The 15,386-nt window shown below is 44.3% G+C and overlaps 1 protein-coding gene and 1 long non-coding RNA gene across 8 annotated transcripts in view; one reads left to right on the forward strand and one right to left on the reverse strand.

Annotated features, from left to right (window-relative positions):
* The window catches only part of FHIT (fragile histidine triad diadenosine triphosphatase), a 1,027,317-nt gene that overhangs the window by 864,851 nt on the left and 147,080 nt on the right, over positions 1–15,386 (forward strand). The gene's annotated exons all lie outside the window — the stretch shown is intronic.
* LOC309337484 overlaps positions 4,453–15,386 on the reverse strand; it is a 74,621-nt gene continuing 63,687 nt past the window's right edge. Inside the window, exon 2 of the long non-coding RNA XR_014154349.1 lies at positions 4,453–4,694. This is a non-coding gene — a long non-coding RNA (uncharacterized lncRNA). The remainder of the gene's footprint in view (positions 4,695–15,386) is intronic.

A 15,386-nucleotide genomic window follows, 5' to 3' on the forward strand; every position in this document is an offset into this window, starting at 1 on the left:
GCTTCAGGTTAAGAACTTTGCTTCAGGATGAGAACAGAAATCGTGCTCTGGCAGAACAGAAATCGTGCGGTGGCAGCAGGAGGCCCCATTAGCTAAAGTGGTGCTTCAGGTTAAGAACAGTTTCAGGTTAAGTACAGACCTCCGGAACGAATTAAGTACTTAACCCGAGGTACCACTGTAATGTCAATTTAGAAAAACTATAATGTACATATAAATGCAAAGGATCTCACTGTAGGGGGAAAGATTGTGACCTGTGTGCTCTTTCTGCTGTCTAGGTGCCAACTGTTGATGGGAAACTCTCTTATTATGGTTCTTTATCTTTAAACCAGACTTGGTCTGGATAGCCCTTTACATAGAAGGCTACTTCAACTAGTGGGTTCTCCTCTGGAGGGAAGGGCGCAAAGTTCAATTGAGTTTGCACTCAAAGATGAACCTATCAAATTCACAGTTTCTGGAACAATATGGAAATGGAGGTAGGCTTTGAATTTCGTCCTTCTCCGAATTTTGCAATGCAGTTCTCTAGCCAAAACATGTTTAGAAAAATGCATGCATTACAAGAAATTGTGCATAAAAATAAATTTATCAGTGAATATATTATATTATGGAAAACTGCTTGCAAAAATGTGTACATTGGTCAAAACTCAGGAGACGTTAACGCTATGTTACTGATGGATTCTCATGAGGATTTCTTTCTTCATTTGCAAATTCCTGCAGAACTGAATTTAAGACTGAAAAAAAGAGAAACTGAATACGCTTAAATTGACAGACCCACCCATTCCCAGTGCTCTGTAAAGTGGGACACATGGCCACCTAACATGCTGTGGCTGGCCGTCTTAGCACTGAGCAGCTTTCAAAGAATGGAAAATTCATAGTGACTGACACCGCCAAGAGAAGGGAGACAGGCAGAGAGTGGGTCTGTTTTTCTCAAACTACATTCCCAATTTCACAGGTTCTTGCTTCGGGACCTTCATTATCCTCCAGGTTGTCTGCTAAGGCAGTATTGTGAACCTCTCACTCACCTATGTGAACGTGCTCTGGTAGGGATGGGGAAACTGTGGTCTTCCAAATGTGGTTGGACTCATCAGGCCCAGCCAGCATGGCAAATTAATGTTAAGGCATGACAGGAATTATAGTCCAGCCACATATGGGAGAAGGTCACAGGTTCACCATCCCTATGCTATGCAAATGGGCACCCTTTTGGAACCTTCAAGCGGCAACCATTGGTGTTTAGCCATCTGAAGCCAATAGAATTAAATCAAATAAACCCTCTGGCCTGGTTGCTACATGTATGCCCACTGCTTGATTGTTCTACACTTGATAATAACTAGCAGCTGGGAAAGAGAGCACTGGGTAGGAGTTGATGTGAGGTGAACTGCACGGATATTGGTTGCGTTGTGTCCAATTCACCCATGAAAGTCATTTCTTCCTTTTTCTTTTTTCTTTTTGTAAATGATGAACACATATATGGCTGAAACAACACGGAAGATTTTTGCTTGTCTAGTTTATGGATGTGGAGATCACACAGGGTCCCCGGACGTTTAATGATCTATTGATCCCTGTGCCTCCACTGTGCTCGCTTCCCCGCTGCCACAAGCCAGTTAACCTCTGGTAAAACACTGAGTCCAGACACTTGTTAAACGTGAACCAAAAAACAAAACAAAAAACCAAGTTTATTTTACAAACATTAACAAGTTTATGGTTTCTCCGATAATATTCCTGTCAGTAATTTAACTTTAGTTTCTTTACCGGCCTATGCCTTCCTAATATCTTCTGACTGATGATCTCAACTGTTTGACTGACTCCTCTTAACAAATTCTCTCTCTCACACACACCAGACTAGCCCAACCCACTAATTCCAGACTGTCTTTTCAACCACCCTAAATCTAACACTCTCAAAAAAAAAACCCCCTCTGTGCTTAAACCTTATACACAGTTAACTCTGCCCCCTGGGTTCCCATTGGTTAGTCATTTCACAATTAGTTAACCCTTTCCCTATGAACCCAGTATGATGTTACACACCTAGAAGGGCAAACACTACAATGGATCTCAGGCTCTGACTTGACACTGCAATAGGGAGCCTGTGGCCCTTCAGATGTTATGAGACTCCAGCTCCCAGCAGACCCAGCCAACATGGCCAGTGGCCAGGGATGAAGAGAATTGGAGACCAGCAACATCTGGAGCTTCGCAGCTCTATACACTCCTACTGAATCCTCCTGCTGGAGCCTCACAGACTGTGGATCCAGCACAGCGCAGTTGAAACCCCTTTGTAAAACTGAAAGGAATGGCGAGTGAGTGTTACAGAAATGTCATCAGAGGCAATTTCGGCAGATCAAAGAGCCGAAGCTACTGACTCATTAATGAGCTACTAGTGGGCAGTCCCGAACACGTTCTCTGTTCCCAGTCGTGACTCATTACAAAATCATTATTACCGTTCTTCTCCTGCATGCTTGCTCCCTTTCTAAGCGTTTCTTGCGGAAAATAGCCTGACAGTTTATGCGGAATTAATGAGAGTGAGAGAGCTGCTTTCAATGCACAGGGTAGTATACCAAAATTACATTTTCCCAGGGTTCCCTCCCCTGCCATAGCCCCAAGTTTACCTCTCTCCCTCGGTTTGCCTTTGGATCCTTCCAGCGGGATCGTAGGAAAGTCCTGTATTACAACATCCATTTTTCAGCGTGATTTTACCTGTGTAATGAGACCATTTCCTTAACTTGATTTTATAGCCATGTCATTTAGGAGGATAAATGTTGAGCAAAGTATCGTCTGGGGCTAATGCAGCATCTCAGAAGGAGCAAGCCTCTTTTTAAAGGCTGGCATCAGGCAGGCAGCATGTTGCCTTCCAAATATTACTGCTCCAACTCTCATCAGCCCCTGCCAGCACAGGCAATTGTCACCATGTTAGCTACCCTTGATCTACATCAACATCACAATTCCTGTTTCTTTTCTTCCACTCCCCCCCCCCCCAACTCAGCTTCTGCATAGTTCCTTTCCCTGCAAACTTTTATTGTAAGGATAAGCATATGTCACTCTGTTTTCTTCCCATCATCTACCTTCTTGGTGAGATTTCCTAAGCCAGGGTAGGCAGACACTTCTAAGTTTTGTTTTGAAGTCCTGTGTTTCTGCAGCACCAAACATTTTAAGAAACAAGTGCAAGGAGGTCTTAGATTCATGTGGCTTCCACAGGCTATCCCATAATAAATTACTATTACAGTAGTACCTCGGGTTAAGTACTTAATTCGTTCTGGAGGTCCGTTCTTAACCTAAAACTGTTCTTAACCTGAAGCACCACTTTAGCTAATGGGGCCTCCTGCTGCTGCCGCGCCGCCGGAGCATGATTTCTGTTCTCATCCTGAAGCAAAGTTCTTAACCCGAGGTACTATTTCTGGGTTAGCGGAGTCTGTAACCTGAAGCGTATGTAACCTGAAGTGTATGTAACCCAAGGTACCACTGTATTATTCTCTGTCTGGTCTACTGCAGACCAATGTTGTTTCCCCTGGACTTAGGTACAAATCTTTGTCAGACATGTAAAACCCGAGAAAATGAGAAGTAAAACCCGAGAAAATGACCATCTGATGTTGGCGGAAACTTTTAAACCAGCACGTAAATATTTGGTGTAATCATATGAATCCAGAAAGGGTAAGCCTTCAGGGGTGTAACTATAGCTGGTTAGGGTGATCAGATGCAAAAGAGGACAAAATCCAATTCAGACAGGAATAATTTTGCAATGCCGCTATTGTCAACATTTATTAATTTCTTTATTACATGCTAAATAATTTTCTAGGCTGCATTTAAGTGGGAAAACTTTAAGAAGCCATTTCAAGGGAGCTTACCCATGAAATAGTAAAATGCAACAAGAAACACAAAGTTGTTAAAGCCAGCATAAAAAAAATGCAAGCATACATCACAGATGCACAAATATTAAAATACATTGCATAACTATGGCTGACACCATCAGCATAAGAATATACCAGGATTAAGACAAACTGGAACGTGTCCAGAGGAGGGCAACCAAAATGGTCAAAGGCCTGGAAACGATGCCTTATGAGGAACGGCTAAAGGAGCTGGGCATGTTTAGCCTGGAGAAGAGGAGGTTAAGGGGTGATATGATAGCCATGTTCAAATATATAAAAGGATGTCACATAGAGGAGGGAGAAAGGTTGTTTTCTGCTGCTCCAGAGAAGCGGACACAGAGCAATGGTTCCAAACTACAAGAAAGAAGATTCCACCTAAACATTAGGAGGAACTTCCTGACAGTGAGAGCTGTTCGACAGTGGAATTTGCTGCCAAGGAGTGTGGTGGAGTCTCCTTCTTTGGAGGTCTTTAAGCAGAGGCTTGACGACCATATGTCAGGAGTACTCTGATGGCGTTTCCTGCTTGGCAGGGGGTTGGACTTGATGGCCCTTGTGGTCTCTTCCAACTCTATGATTCTATGATTCTATGAAACACATAAGAGCCAGTGTGGTGTAGTGGTTAGGAGCAATGGACTCATAATCTGGTGAACCAGGTTCGATTCCCTGCTCCTCCACACGCAACTGCTGGGTGACCTTGGGCTAGTCACACTTCTCTGAAGTCTCTCAGCCTCACTCACCTCACAGAGTGTTTGTTGTGGGGGAGGAAGGGAAAGGAGAATGTTAGCCGCTTTGAGACTCCTTCGGGTAGTGATAAAGCGGGATATCAAATCCAAACTCCTTCTTCTTATCTTCATAAGAAGAGACCAGGCTTTTATTTATGATGTTACATTTATACCTTACCTTTTCTCCAAAGAGCTTAAGGGGGAACGCACCTCCTCCCTCCTCCCATTTTATCCTCACAGAAAGCCTCTGAACTTGGTTAGGCTGAAAGGCAGAGACTGGCCCAGTGGGCTTCATATAGCTGAGTGGGGTTTTGAACCCTGGTGGGTGGTGCTGTGGGTTAAACCACAGAGCCTAGGACTTGCTGATCAGAAGGTCGGCGGTTTGAATTCCTGCGACGGGGTGAACTCCTGTTGCTCAGTCCCTGCTCCTGCCGACCTAGCAGTTTGAAAGCATGTCAAAGTGCAAGTAGATAAATAGGTACCACTCCGGTGGGAAGGTAAACGGCGTTTCCGTGCGCTGCTCTGGTTTGCCAGAAGTGGCTTAGTCATGGTGGCCACATGACCTGGAAGCTGTACGCCGGCTCCCTCAGCCAATAAAGCGAGATGAGCGCCACAACCCCAGAGTCGGTCATGACTGGACCTAATGGTCAGGGGTCCCTTTACCTTTACCTATCCCAGATCCTAGTCTGGCGCTCCAGCCACTGGCTTTCTCCAAGCTTGGTTGTTGGAGGAGGAGGGAGTTATACCACTGGTGGCGACTTTCATGTTTAAGTACAAGAGGCGCTTCAGTTCAGAAGCATCACCCTCCAACTCAAGGAGGAAGGGATCAGAAGGGTGACAGGTGAGCTGGCCCGCTCATTCCCATACCTGCCTTTCCTTGCATGCTTACATACCACAGAATAAGGATGACTAGAAAGGACTTCTGTAACATATATTTTAAAAAAACACTGCCTGCTTTCTCTCAATGTACCTCCATGTTAAGTTCAAATCTGAAGTGCTGAGATCTGCTGAAACACACATGCTGTGAAGCAGCTGGAAGCTGAGTGGTCAGTTTAGGTTATTGCATTTGACTGCAAGCTGTGTAAGAACCCTTTTAAAATAATGAAAACATGCTTTTATAGTTCTCTCTGCTAAGAAGAAGAAGAAAGTATTCTGCTGTTGCGGCGGTACCGTTACTTCTTACGGTAGTTTATATTGTACCTCATCCTACATTTGTGCATGTGAAGCGTGCTTCCTGTGAGACAATTCTCTCCTCTACCAAAGCCCTTCATCCCACAGGGAAGGAATGGGCTGTGGTTCTTCAGCTGAATCAGCAGCTTCCCTTTAACTCTTCAAAATCCCACTGTGTGGTTCCACTACCAATGATCACCCACCCATTGTGAGCCCAGTCACGGTGAGCCTGAGATGGTTGGGGTAGGGGCACAGGAAGCAGTAAGTGGCAGGACAATATTTTGGGATCGAGATTTATTGATTACAGTAGGCTTTAGCATAGGCATTGGGTATGCAGGCTAATTACTTCATCAGGGTCAATCTTGGGTTAAGGATCCCCATATGATGCACATCAAATATGGGCAACCCCTCCAGACTGTGCTGGCTGTCTATTAGTTTCTGAGCCAAATTCAAAGTGCTGGTTTAGACATATAAAGCCTTAAATGGCTCAGGACTGCAATTCCTCAAGGACCGCCTCTCACCATATGAACCTACCTGGACCCTGAGATCATCTTCTGAGGCCCTTCTTTGTGTGCCTCCTCCACAAGAAGTCTGGAGGGTGGCAACATGAGAATGGGCCTTCTCTGCAGTGGCTCCCCATCTGTGGAATGCTCTCCACAAGTGGAGAGCCTTCATTATACACCTTTAGGTGCCAGGCAAAAATGTTCCTCTTCAACTAGGCCTTTGGTTGATTGACATCCAATGCCCTTTTGAATGTGTTTCTGGGAGAGTGGATTGTTGGTTTGTTTATGTTCTTACTTTTATTATGTATTTTGTGTGTTTTTAAATTGTAATTTTATGTTGCAAACTGCATCACAATTACAGCAAAAGTCATATTATGTGGTTAACAAATCAGCATGGCATTTATACTCTATAAAGCATTATTAGCAACATTAAAAGAATAGCAAGTAAAAATATAAGATAAGCACTGTTAAGTTCATACAGATACTCTCCATGTCCCCATAATTCATAGGCTTTCATTCTATTCAGTTCCTTTAAAAACACATAAAACGCACACAATGCTCATTGTAAAGGCAACTCAGCCAGACGCTGCACCAGCGGGTTCCTTGTGTAGGGGACTATGGTGGAGATGGTGGGGCTCCTGGGGCTCCAACCAGTGGTAAAGTGGATGCGCTGTACATGGGGCTACCTGTACAGGTGACCTGGAAACTACAACCAAATGTGGCAGCTAGACTGGTGACTGGGAGCGGCCACCGAGACCACATAACACCGGTCTTGAAAGACCTACATTGGCTCCCAATACGTTTCCAAGCACAATTCAAAGTGTTGGTGCTGACCTTTAAAGCCCTAAACGGTCTCGGTCCAGTATACCTGAAGGAGCATCTCCACCCCCATCATTCAGCCCAGACATTTAGGTCCAGCTCCAAGGGCCTTCTGGCAGTTCCCTCACTGTGAGAAGCGAGGTTACAGGGAACCAGGCAAGGGCCTTCTTGGTGGTTGCACCTGCCCTGTGGAACACCCTCCCTTCAGAAATCAAGGAAATAAACAACTATCTGACTTTTGGAAGACATCTGAAGGCAGCCCTGTTTAGGGAATTTTTTAATGTTTGATGTTGTTGCTTTTTTATTATTGTTATTGGTGTTCTGTTAGGAGCTGCCCAGAGTGGCTGGGGAAACCCTGCCAGATGGGCGGGTTATAAATAAATAAAGGATGATGATGATGTTGTTGACTCCAGGTAGCCTGCCTAGTTGCCATTGATGAGGAACTCACTCATGTCTCTCTTGATAATCAGGTGGTCCATTCCCACTTGAGGAATACACTTGGTATGAGTGGGAGTCTCCCCTATGAATCAAGGAAGTTGCCTGACCCTCTGTTTCTCCAGCAGGAATTCAGATTTCCATGAAACATTCCCAAGGGTTGGTTCTGCCACTGGAAATCATTCCATGAGAACTGAAATTTCCAAGAAGCTTCCCTCTTTGAAGCACTTGCTGGAAGGGCTTGCACCCTGCTGATTGATCCAGAGCAGACACTCTCGGTGCTCCTTCAGGGCTGCCTGATGGATTTCTGTCCATTCCTTCTGATGTGCCTGATGTGACAGGAGATCAGACCCCATCACTCAATGCAGATGTCAGCAGTCCTTTGCATTATGCTGAGCAGATGCAGTTGAGTCAGTGCAGTTGGTGTAAAAGGGATAAGACGTGCCAGCTGCTCTCCTGATGGGGGAGCATAACGCTAATTCGCCAGTCTAGTCTACTGGGAGGACTTAACGACATATGCTAATTCTGAGAGCATGGCATGGGCTTAAAACAGAAAGCATCTCTCAAGCATGCACCAATCAAACACGATTCAGAAGACCCCAAGAGCTCAAAGGAAAACCATCCATGCACACATGTGCCAGATTTAGCTCACTGTGATTAAACAAATTAAATACAGGATATTGCCTGATTTTTAAAAAAACAAACAAACAAATAAATCTGGCTCATTCTCAGGCCAACTCTCACCTTAACTACTGCAATCTCCCTGTTGGGCTTCATTCCCATTTCAGTGTCTTATCTCATACTTTACCTCCATCCAAACCACAGCTGCCAAACCGATCCATCTGTCCCTTTCTGGTGTGACCATGTGATGCTCCTACCCAGATCTCTTTGCCGGCTTCTCATCCTCTTCATTATTCAGTACAGATTCCAATAGGTGCAGTAGCAAGTCCATTAGGAAGCCATTGTTGTTGTTGTTATCTCTTCCCTGAAATTTATTTCTTTGCTTTTTCAGATTGAAATTTTACAATCACATATCCCACATACAACTTAAAAACTAGATTCCATCTCTTGGCCTTCCCTCGTCCCCTTTGTGGGTCCTACTGTCAATCATTTCCTCCTGCGTCTTTTATAACAAACCGGATCTTTTATCTCTCCATTGTATCCAAAATTTACCATTAAACTACAAGTGGTATTCCAATCCTACTAATGATTTTAACTGTTTGGGCTGGGTGTTCATCAGTATGCAGATGATACCCAGCTCTACCTCTCTTTCAAATCGGAACCAGTGAAGGCAGTGAAGGTCCTGTGTGAGTGCCTGGAGGCAGTTGGAGCAGGGATGGTAGCTAACGGATTAAGGTTGAATCCTGACAAGACAGAAGTACTGTTTTGAGGGGACAGGGGCGGGCGGGTATGGAGGATTCCCTGGTCCTGAATTGGGTAACTGTGCCCCTGAAGGTGCAGGTGATCAGCCTGGGAGTCATTTTGGACTCACAGCTGTCCATGGAGGCGCAGATTAATTCTGTGTCCAGGGCAACTATCTACCAGCTCCATCTGATATGCAGGCTGAGGCCCTGCCTGCCCACGGACTGCCTCGCAAGAGTAGTGCAAGCTCTGGTTATTTCCCGCTTGGACTACTGCAATTCACTCTACCCAGGGCTACCTTTGAAGGTGACCCGGAAACTACAGCTAAACCAGAATGCGGCAACTAGACTGGTGACTGGGAGCAGTCGCCGAGACCACATAACACTGGTCCTGAAAGACCTACATTGGCTCCCAGTACATTTCCGAGTACAATTCAAAGTGTTGGTGCTGACCTTTAAAGTCCTAAACGGACTCAGCCCAGCATACCTGAAGGAGCGTCTCCACTCCCATCGTTCTACCCGGACACTGAGGTCCAGCTCCAAGGGCCTTCTGGCGGTTCCTTCACTGCGAGAAGCCAAGTTACAGGGAACCAGGCAGAGGGCCTTTTCATTAGTGGCTCCTGCACTGTAGAACGCCCTCCCATCAGACGTCAAAGAAATATCTGACGTTTAGAAGACATCTGAAGGCAGCCCTGTTTAGGGAAGTTTTTGATGACTGATGTTTTAATGCATTATTATTATATTGTTGGAAGCCGCCCAGAGTGGCTGGGGAAACCCAGCCAGATAGGTGGGGTATAAATAAATTATTATTATTATTATTATTATTATTATTATTATTATTATTAGCTTGTTTTTATTATTTTATTTTTGCGAGATTTTACCTTCTGTAAGTGAATTCCGTGGGGCTTACTCACAAGGAAGTAAGGTGAGAATTGAAGCCTGTATCATGCCAAATGCATGGTGATTGTGTCGATGCTCTAATCAGCTTGTTGTTTAAGATGCATTGGTCCATACCTGCTCCTAGGAAGCTTGGCTGGGGTCTTTGTTTGTGTTTCTCCAGTAGGCCTTCCTACTCCCATCTCTTCTACTCAGGTGTTTGGCTGCAGGCATCCAAGGCCATCCGAGCTTGACTTGCCCAGCCAGCTGCACATATTTTGTGCCCTTTAATTAAGTTGTAGAGATTCAAAGGGATTTGGCTCCTGCCGCCTCATGCTTTCCTGCCCCCGTGTTCCATTCTAGGGTGGATGTTAAATCATGCAGAAACAGAGCGTGACCTCACTCTCGTGTCACTTGATCTGGCATTAGCTGTTTTTTTGTGTGTAACTCATTTGGAAAGATTGATTGTTGGTTAATTACATTAATGAACTCACCCAACATAGGACGCAGACCAAAAAAAGCTCAGCAGCCTCCTAAACAGCCATTAAGAATAAGACATTTATCTTTTCACCTGACTGTTGCGACTTCCTGCCGGGTGGCAGGGCATACAAAATGTTAATTCTGAAGGTTAAATGACATTGGGAAATAATCACGAACTGCTTACCTTTCCTCACCTCCTGCCCAGATGGCTCTTAGCACAGCAATCAAAGGGCATTTGGATGTAAGAGCTACTTGAAAGGTCTCCAGTAATATGAATCTGGTAGTTTTGGCTGGCACGTGGTCACATCTATTCTAGCACAATTCCAGCTTTTCAGACCCAGTGTGGTTGAAATAACTCCTTTGTTAATAAAGGCTGATTTGTGTGATTTGTTGGAGATTGTGAAAATAAAGGGCTAAGTACACTGCTGGCTTGGGGAAAGCTTGCAAATGTGCTTGAGTTTTATAAGCCATTGCGGAGCTTAGTAACCGATCAAAAGCAATCGCAAGAAAACAAAAGGTTTGACACTGGATAGTCCAACCAAGAGCTCAGGGCTAAGCTATATGCAGATGTAAGGAAGGTTTCCAGCTCAGTGCTTGAGCATCTGTCTTCCATACAGAAGGTTCCAGGTTCAATGTTGAGCAGCTCCAGGCAGGCCTGGGAATTGTCCCCTATCTGAAACCCTGGAGAGCTGTTGCCAATCAGTGGAGACAATACAAAACCAAGTGGGCCAATAGGTCAAGCTTAGTAGAAAGCAGTTTCCCGTCTTCCTGTATAAGAGGAAGAGGTCCCAGTTCTTGGGGAGATGAAGCAGTTCACATGCAATTGCTGTCTCCTGAAAGTAGCCCTACCCCTTGAACCAATTTTGCTAGCAATGCTGCCATGTTGTTTTGAGCAGAGCTGGAAGGGGGCTTGGATAAAGTTTTATATGCAGAACTTTTGATTCATTGGTTTGTGTACCTTCACTTGCCAGCTATAAGCCAATCAGTCCTGTGCTCTAGTACCTCCTCAATCCTTTGGTGTGGTAGCACTTACCCTTTGGGACTCCCTCCCATTTCATATCAGACAGGTGCCATCTCTATTGTCTATTTGGCATCTATTGAAGATCTTTTTCTTTTTTTCTTTTTAAAATGTTTTTTATTAATTTTTAACATATCATTTTCAACAATTGTTAAACATACTTTTATATCTTATACAAGTTTTTTGACTTCCATCAATCACATCTGAAAATTTTCCAATCCTTTCTCTTAATATACATTTCTTAATATACATTTTTTATTTTCACTATTACATTTAAATCTCATAACTAATGTCTTTCTTCTTTCTCTTCTTTGCAATATTTCATATATTTCTTCTTACAAAACGTCTTGTAGTCCTACTAGCGTAATTTGCTGATTACCGTTGCTCCTCAAATAATTCATATATTTCTCCCAATCTTCTGTAAATCTCTGGTCCCACAGGTTTCAAATCCTTCCTGTCATTTTATCCAATTCTGCGTAGTCCATCAATTTTGCCTGCCATTCTTCTTTCGTCAGTATTTCTTCTTGCTTCCATTTCTGAGCCAACAATACTCTTGCTGCTGTTGTTGCACATAAGAACAATTTTACATCCTGTCTATTAATATCCTCACCTATAATGCCAAGTGAAAATGCTTCTGGTTTTTTTTAGAAATGTATATTTTAACATCTTTTTCATCTCATTATATATCATTTCCCAGAATACTGAAGATCTTTTTCAACTAGCCTTTAAGTGGAGACGTTCATTCCAATCAGTGTCTGTATTGGATTTGAAATTGTTTTTATTTTTTTTACATCGGAAGTTGTTTTTAATTGGTTTTGTAGAACCATAGAAACATAGAAATTGTTTTTAATACTTTGTATAGAGGGAATTGTTATTTCTTTGTATATACGGAATTGTTGTTTCTACATTTAGCTTTGTTTTTATTGTCGATGGGTTTATTGTGAAATCTGCTTTGAGGTTATTTTACGGGAAACAATTTGTAAATGGAACAAAATTAATAAATAAATTTAGTTCCATGGAAATGCTGTTTTGAGCCTGAAACAGGGCTGTCCCTGTCATTGGGCAGAGCACGGCAACCACCTTAGACTTCAGTTGATTGGGAGTGGTGAGTTATTGTGAGTTATAGGACAGAGCTTTGTAACCTACACAGCAAGCCCTTTCCCCTTTAACTAGGGTTGGTCTTTGTGGGATGGGACTGCCATCTTGTCCTTTGCCTCAGGCAGCAAAATGTCTTGGATTAGCCCTACCAGCTAACAATTGGAAGATTGCGTGATAAGAAGTTTTGTGGTTGGTTCATGAGATTCCTGACAATTGGACTCATTAGTGCCTTTGACAAGTCTTATAAATTCATGTTTTGTGTATGTAGAGGCAGGGCTTTTTCCCCATCCAGACCTCATTGGAGCTCAGCTCTGTCACTTCTCAGGTGGGCACCACTGCCATTCTAAGAGAACAAGAGAGAAGCTCATGGTGAGCTCCATCACCTCTTTTTCTAGAAAAATAGCACTGTGTAAAGGGACAATAATAATAATAATCATAATAATACATTTATTTATACCCCGCCCTCCCTGGCCAGAGCCAGGCTCAGGGCGGCTAACACCAGCAAAATTACAATAAAAATATAGTAAGGGGGGGGGAACCAATTTAAAATGGGTGGCACTGTAGGTTAAACCACAGAGCCTAGGACTTGCTGATCAGAAGGTTGGCGGTTCGAATCCCCGTGACGGGGTGAGCTCCCATTGCTCGGTCCCTGCTCCTGCCAACCTAGCAGTTTGAAAGCATGTCAAAGTGCAAGTAGATAAATAGGTACCGCTCCAGCGGGAAGGTAAACGGCGTTTCCGTGCGCTGCTCTGGTTCGCCAGAAGCAGCTTAGTCATGCTGGCCACATGACCCAGAAGCTGTATGCCGGCTCCCTCGGCCGATAAAGCGAGATGAGCGCTGCAACCCCAGAGTCGGCCACGACTGGACCTAATGGTCAGGAGTCCCTTTACCTTTTAAAATACAATTTAAAATACAGCCTCATTTTAAAAGTAGCCCATAGATCAAAACCATAAGGGGAGGGAAACATAAGAGTCAGACTGAGTCCAAACCAAAGGCCAGGCGGAACAACTCTGTCTTGCAGGCCCTGTGGAAAGATGTCAAGTTCCGCAGTGCCCTGGTCTCTTGTGACAGAGTGTTCCACCAAGTCGGGGCCAGTACTGAAAAGGCCCTGGCCCTAGTTGAGACCAATCTAACCACCTTGCTACTTGGGACCTCCAAAGTGTTGTCATTTGTGGACATTAAGGTCCTCCGCAGGGCATACCAGGAGAGGCGGTCCCGTAGGTACGTGGGTCCTAGGCCGCATAGGGCTTTAAAGGTCAAAACCAGCACCTAAAACCTGACCCTGTACTCCACCGGGAGCCAGTGCAGTTGGTAAAGCACTGGATGAATGTGATCCCTGAGTCAAATGTTCCCATGTTAGCACAAATGTCATCAAAACAACAACACAAGGGGGGGGGGTAAATCCATCATTTTTGATTTCAATAAGATTCTCATTTTCCCAGTCTCCACATTTCTACACCGGCTGCCTTTTTTTCTTTCTTTCTTAACATGTTCATGAAAATTCAACATATTTTTCCTGATGTACACATTTTTTTTTGTATGCGATTTTGCCTAATGCACACGTATTCCCTCTTGGGGCACCTTCTGAGGGTCACCCGTCATTGGTGGGCAAAGCCAGAGGCAAAAATTGACAAAGTGACAAATGTAATTTTTATACAGTGGTACCTCGGGTTAAGTATATAATTCGTTCCGGAGGTCCATACTTAACCTGAAACTGTTCTTAACCTGAAGCACCACTTTAGCTAATGGGGCCTCCTGCTGCTGCCGCGCCGCCGGAGCACGATTTCTGTTCTCATCCTAAAGCAAAGTTCTTAACATGAAGGACTATTTCTGGGTTAGCGGAGTCTGTAACCTGAAGCGTATGTAACCCGAGGTACCACTGTATTTGTACAATAGGCTTCTTTCTATGCACACTGACACACCTTTCTCTGTCCTCCATCCAGACAACCTAAAAGCAGAGCTCAGTGACACCTTCCAAGCAGGTAAATGCAGCCAGGAGGCAAGGCAGGGCCAGGGAGGGGGGTGGCTTGGGAAAAATTTTGAGGGCCATGTTGAGAGCCCCGAAGGGCTGTATTTGGCCCCCAGGCCCGAGGTTCCCCACCCCTGTGGTAGATCACAAGGAAATACCTCTGCCCTCTTTATCAACCCTTCTTATAGAAACGGCCTTTACGGTTTCCCTCTAGGCATATCCTGCTCCCTCGCAACTTCTTCACAAAGGTCTTGTTTCTTGTCCCTTCATCCTCTCCAACGCTTTCCCGCCCCCACAACCTTTCCAATTAGTTTTCAAATCCCTGGCCGTTATTCAATTGATTGTGTTGAGGGGATGGAAGCTTCTGAAATATATCTTCCACCACACGAGGCAGGAGAATAGAATTTTCTTACCCTTTATCCCTGACCTTTCGCTGGTCTCTCATCTTTCTCATATCCTCCAGGTCTCTGAAGTGAAAAAAAAAGAAGAAGAAAAAAGCAGAGGGCCAAAGCGATAATTAGCCAGCACTTTCGCTGTAATTACTGTGTTAGCATCTCTGGAGGGACATGAAAGAGAGCACTGTCCCTTTAACAGGACGATTTGATAATCCTCTTAACAATTCTCACTTTTGGGAGGAGGGGTGGTTTTTTTTTGGGGGGGGGATATTTCACAGAAATTTTAACTTTGTGAAACGCGCCTAAAGGGAGGCTTAAGCAATAATGCAAAGATTATGGAAATGACTCTCATCTGAGCACGACGCAAGGACCCGGCAAAAAGCCACAGACGGCTTCAGAACAGCGTCACCCCCATTAGGAGCGCCGTTCAAATGTTTATTCATCGAGCGGTAAATGTTTATTGTAATGCACTTTATTGGGACATAAATTAAAGAAGCATGATTACGGGCATAGAGAACGTTAGAGCAATGTTTGTTTACCAAGGCAGAAGGTGAGAATGGGAGCAGGCTGGGAAAGGAAGGGGGTTGGGCTAATGCTACCTGTGATTTAGCAGGTGTAGGAATGAAGGGAGGAAGGCTTTGCAAAGTGATGAGCACCCCGTCTCTAGATCCCTTTATGCATTTCACCAA

Source organism: Podarcis erhardii (assembly GCF_964252035.2).
Source record: "Podarcis erhardii genome assembly, chromosome: 2".
In the NCBI taxonomy this organism is placed as follows: Eukaryota; Metazoa; Chordata; class Lepidosauria; order Squamata; family Lacertidae; genus Podarcis; species Podarcis erhardii.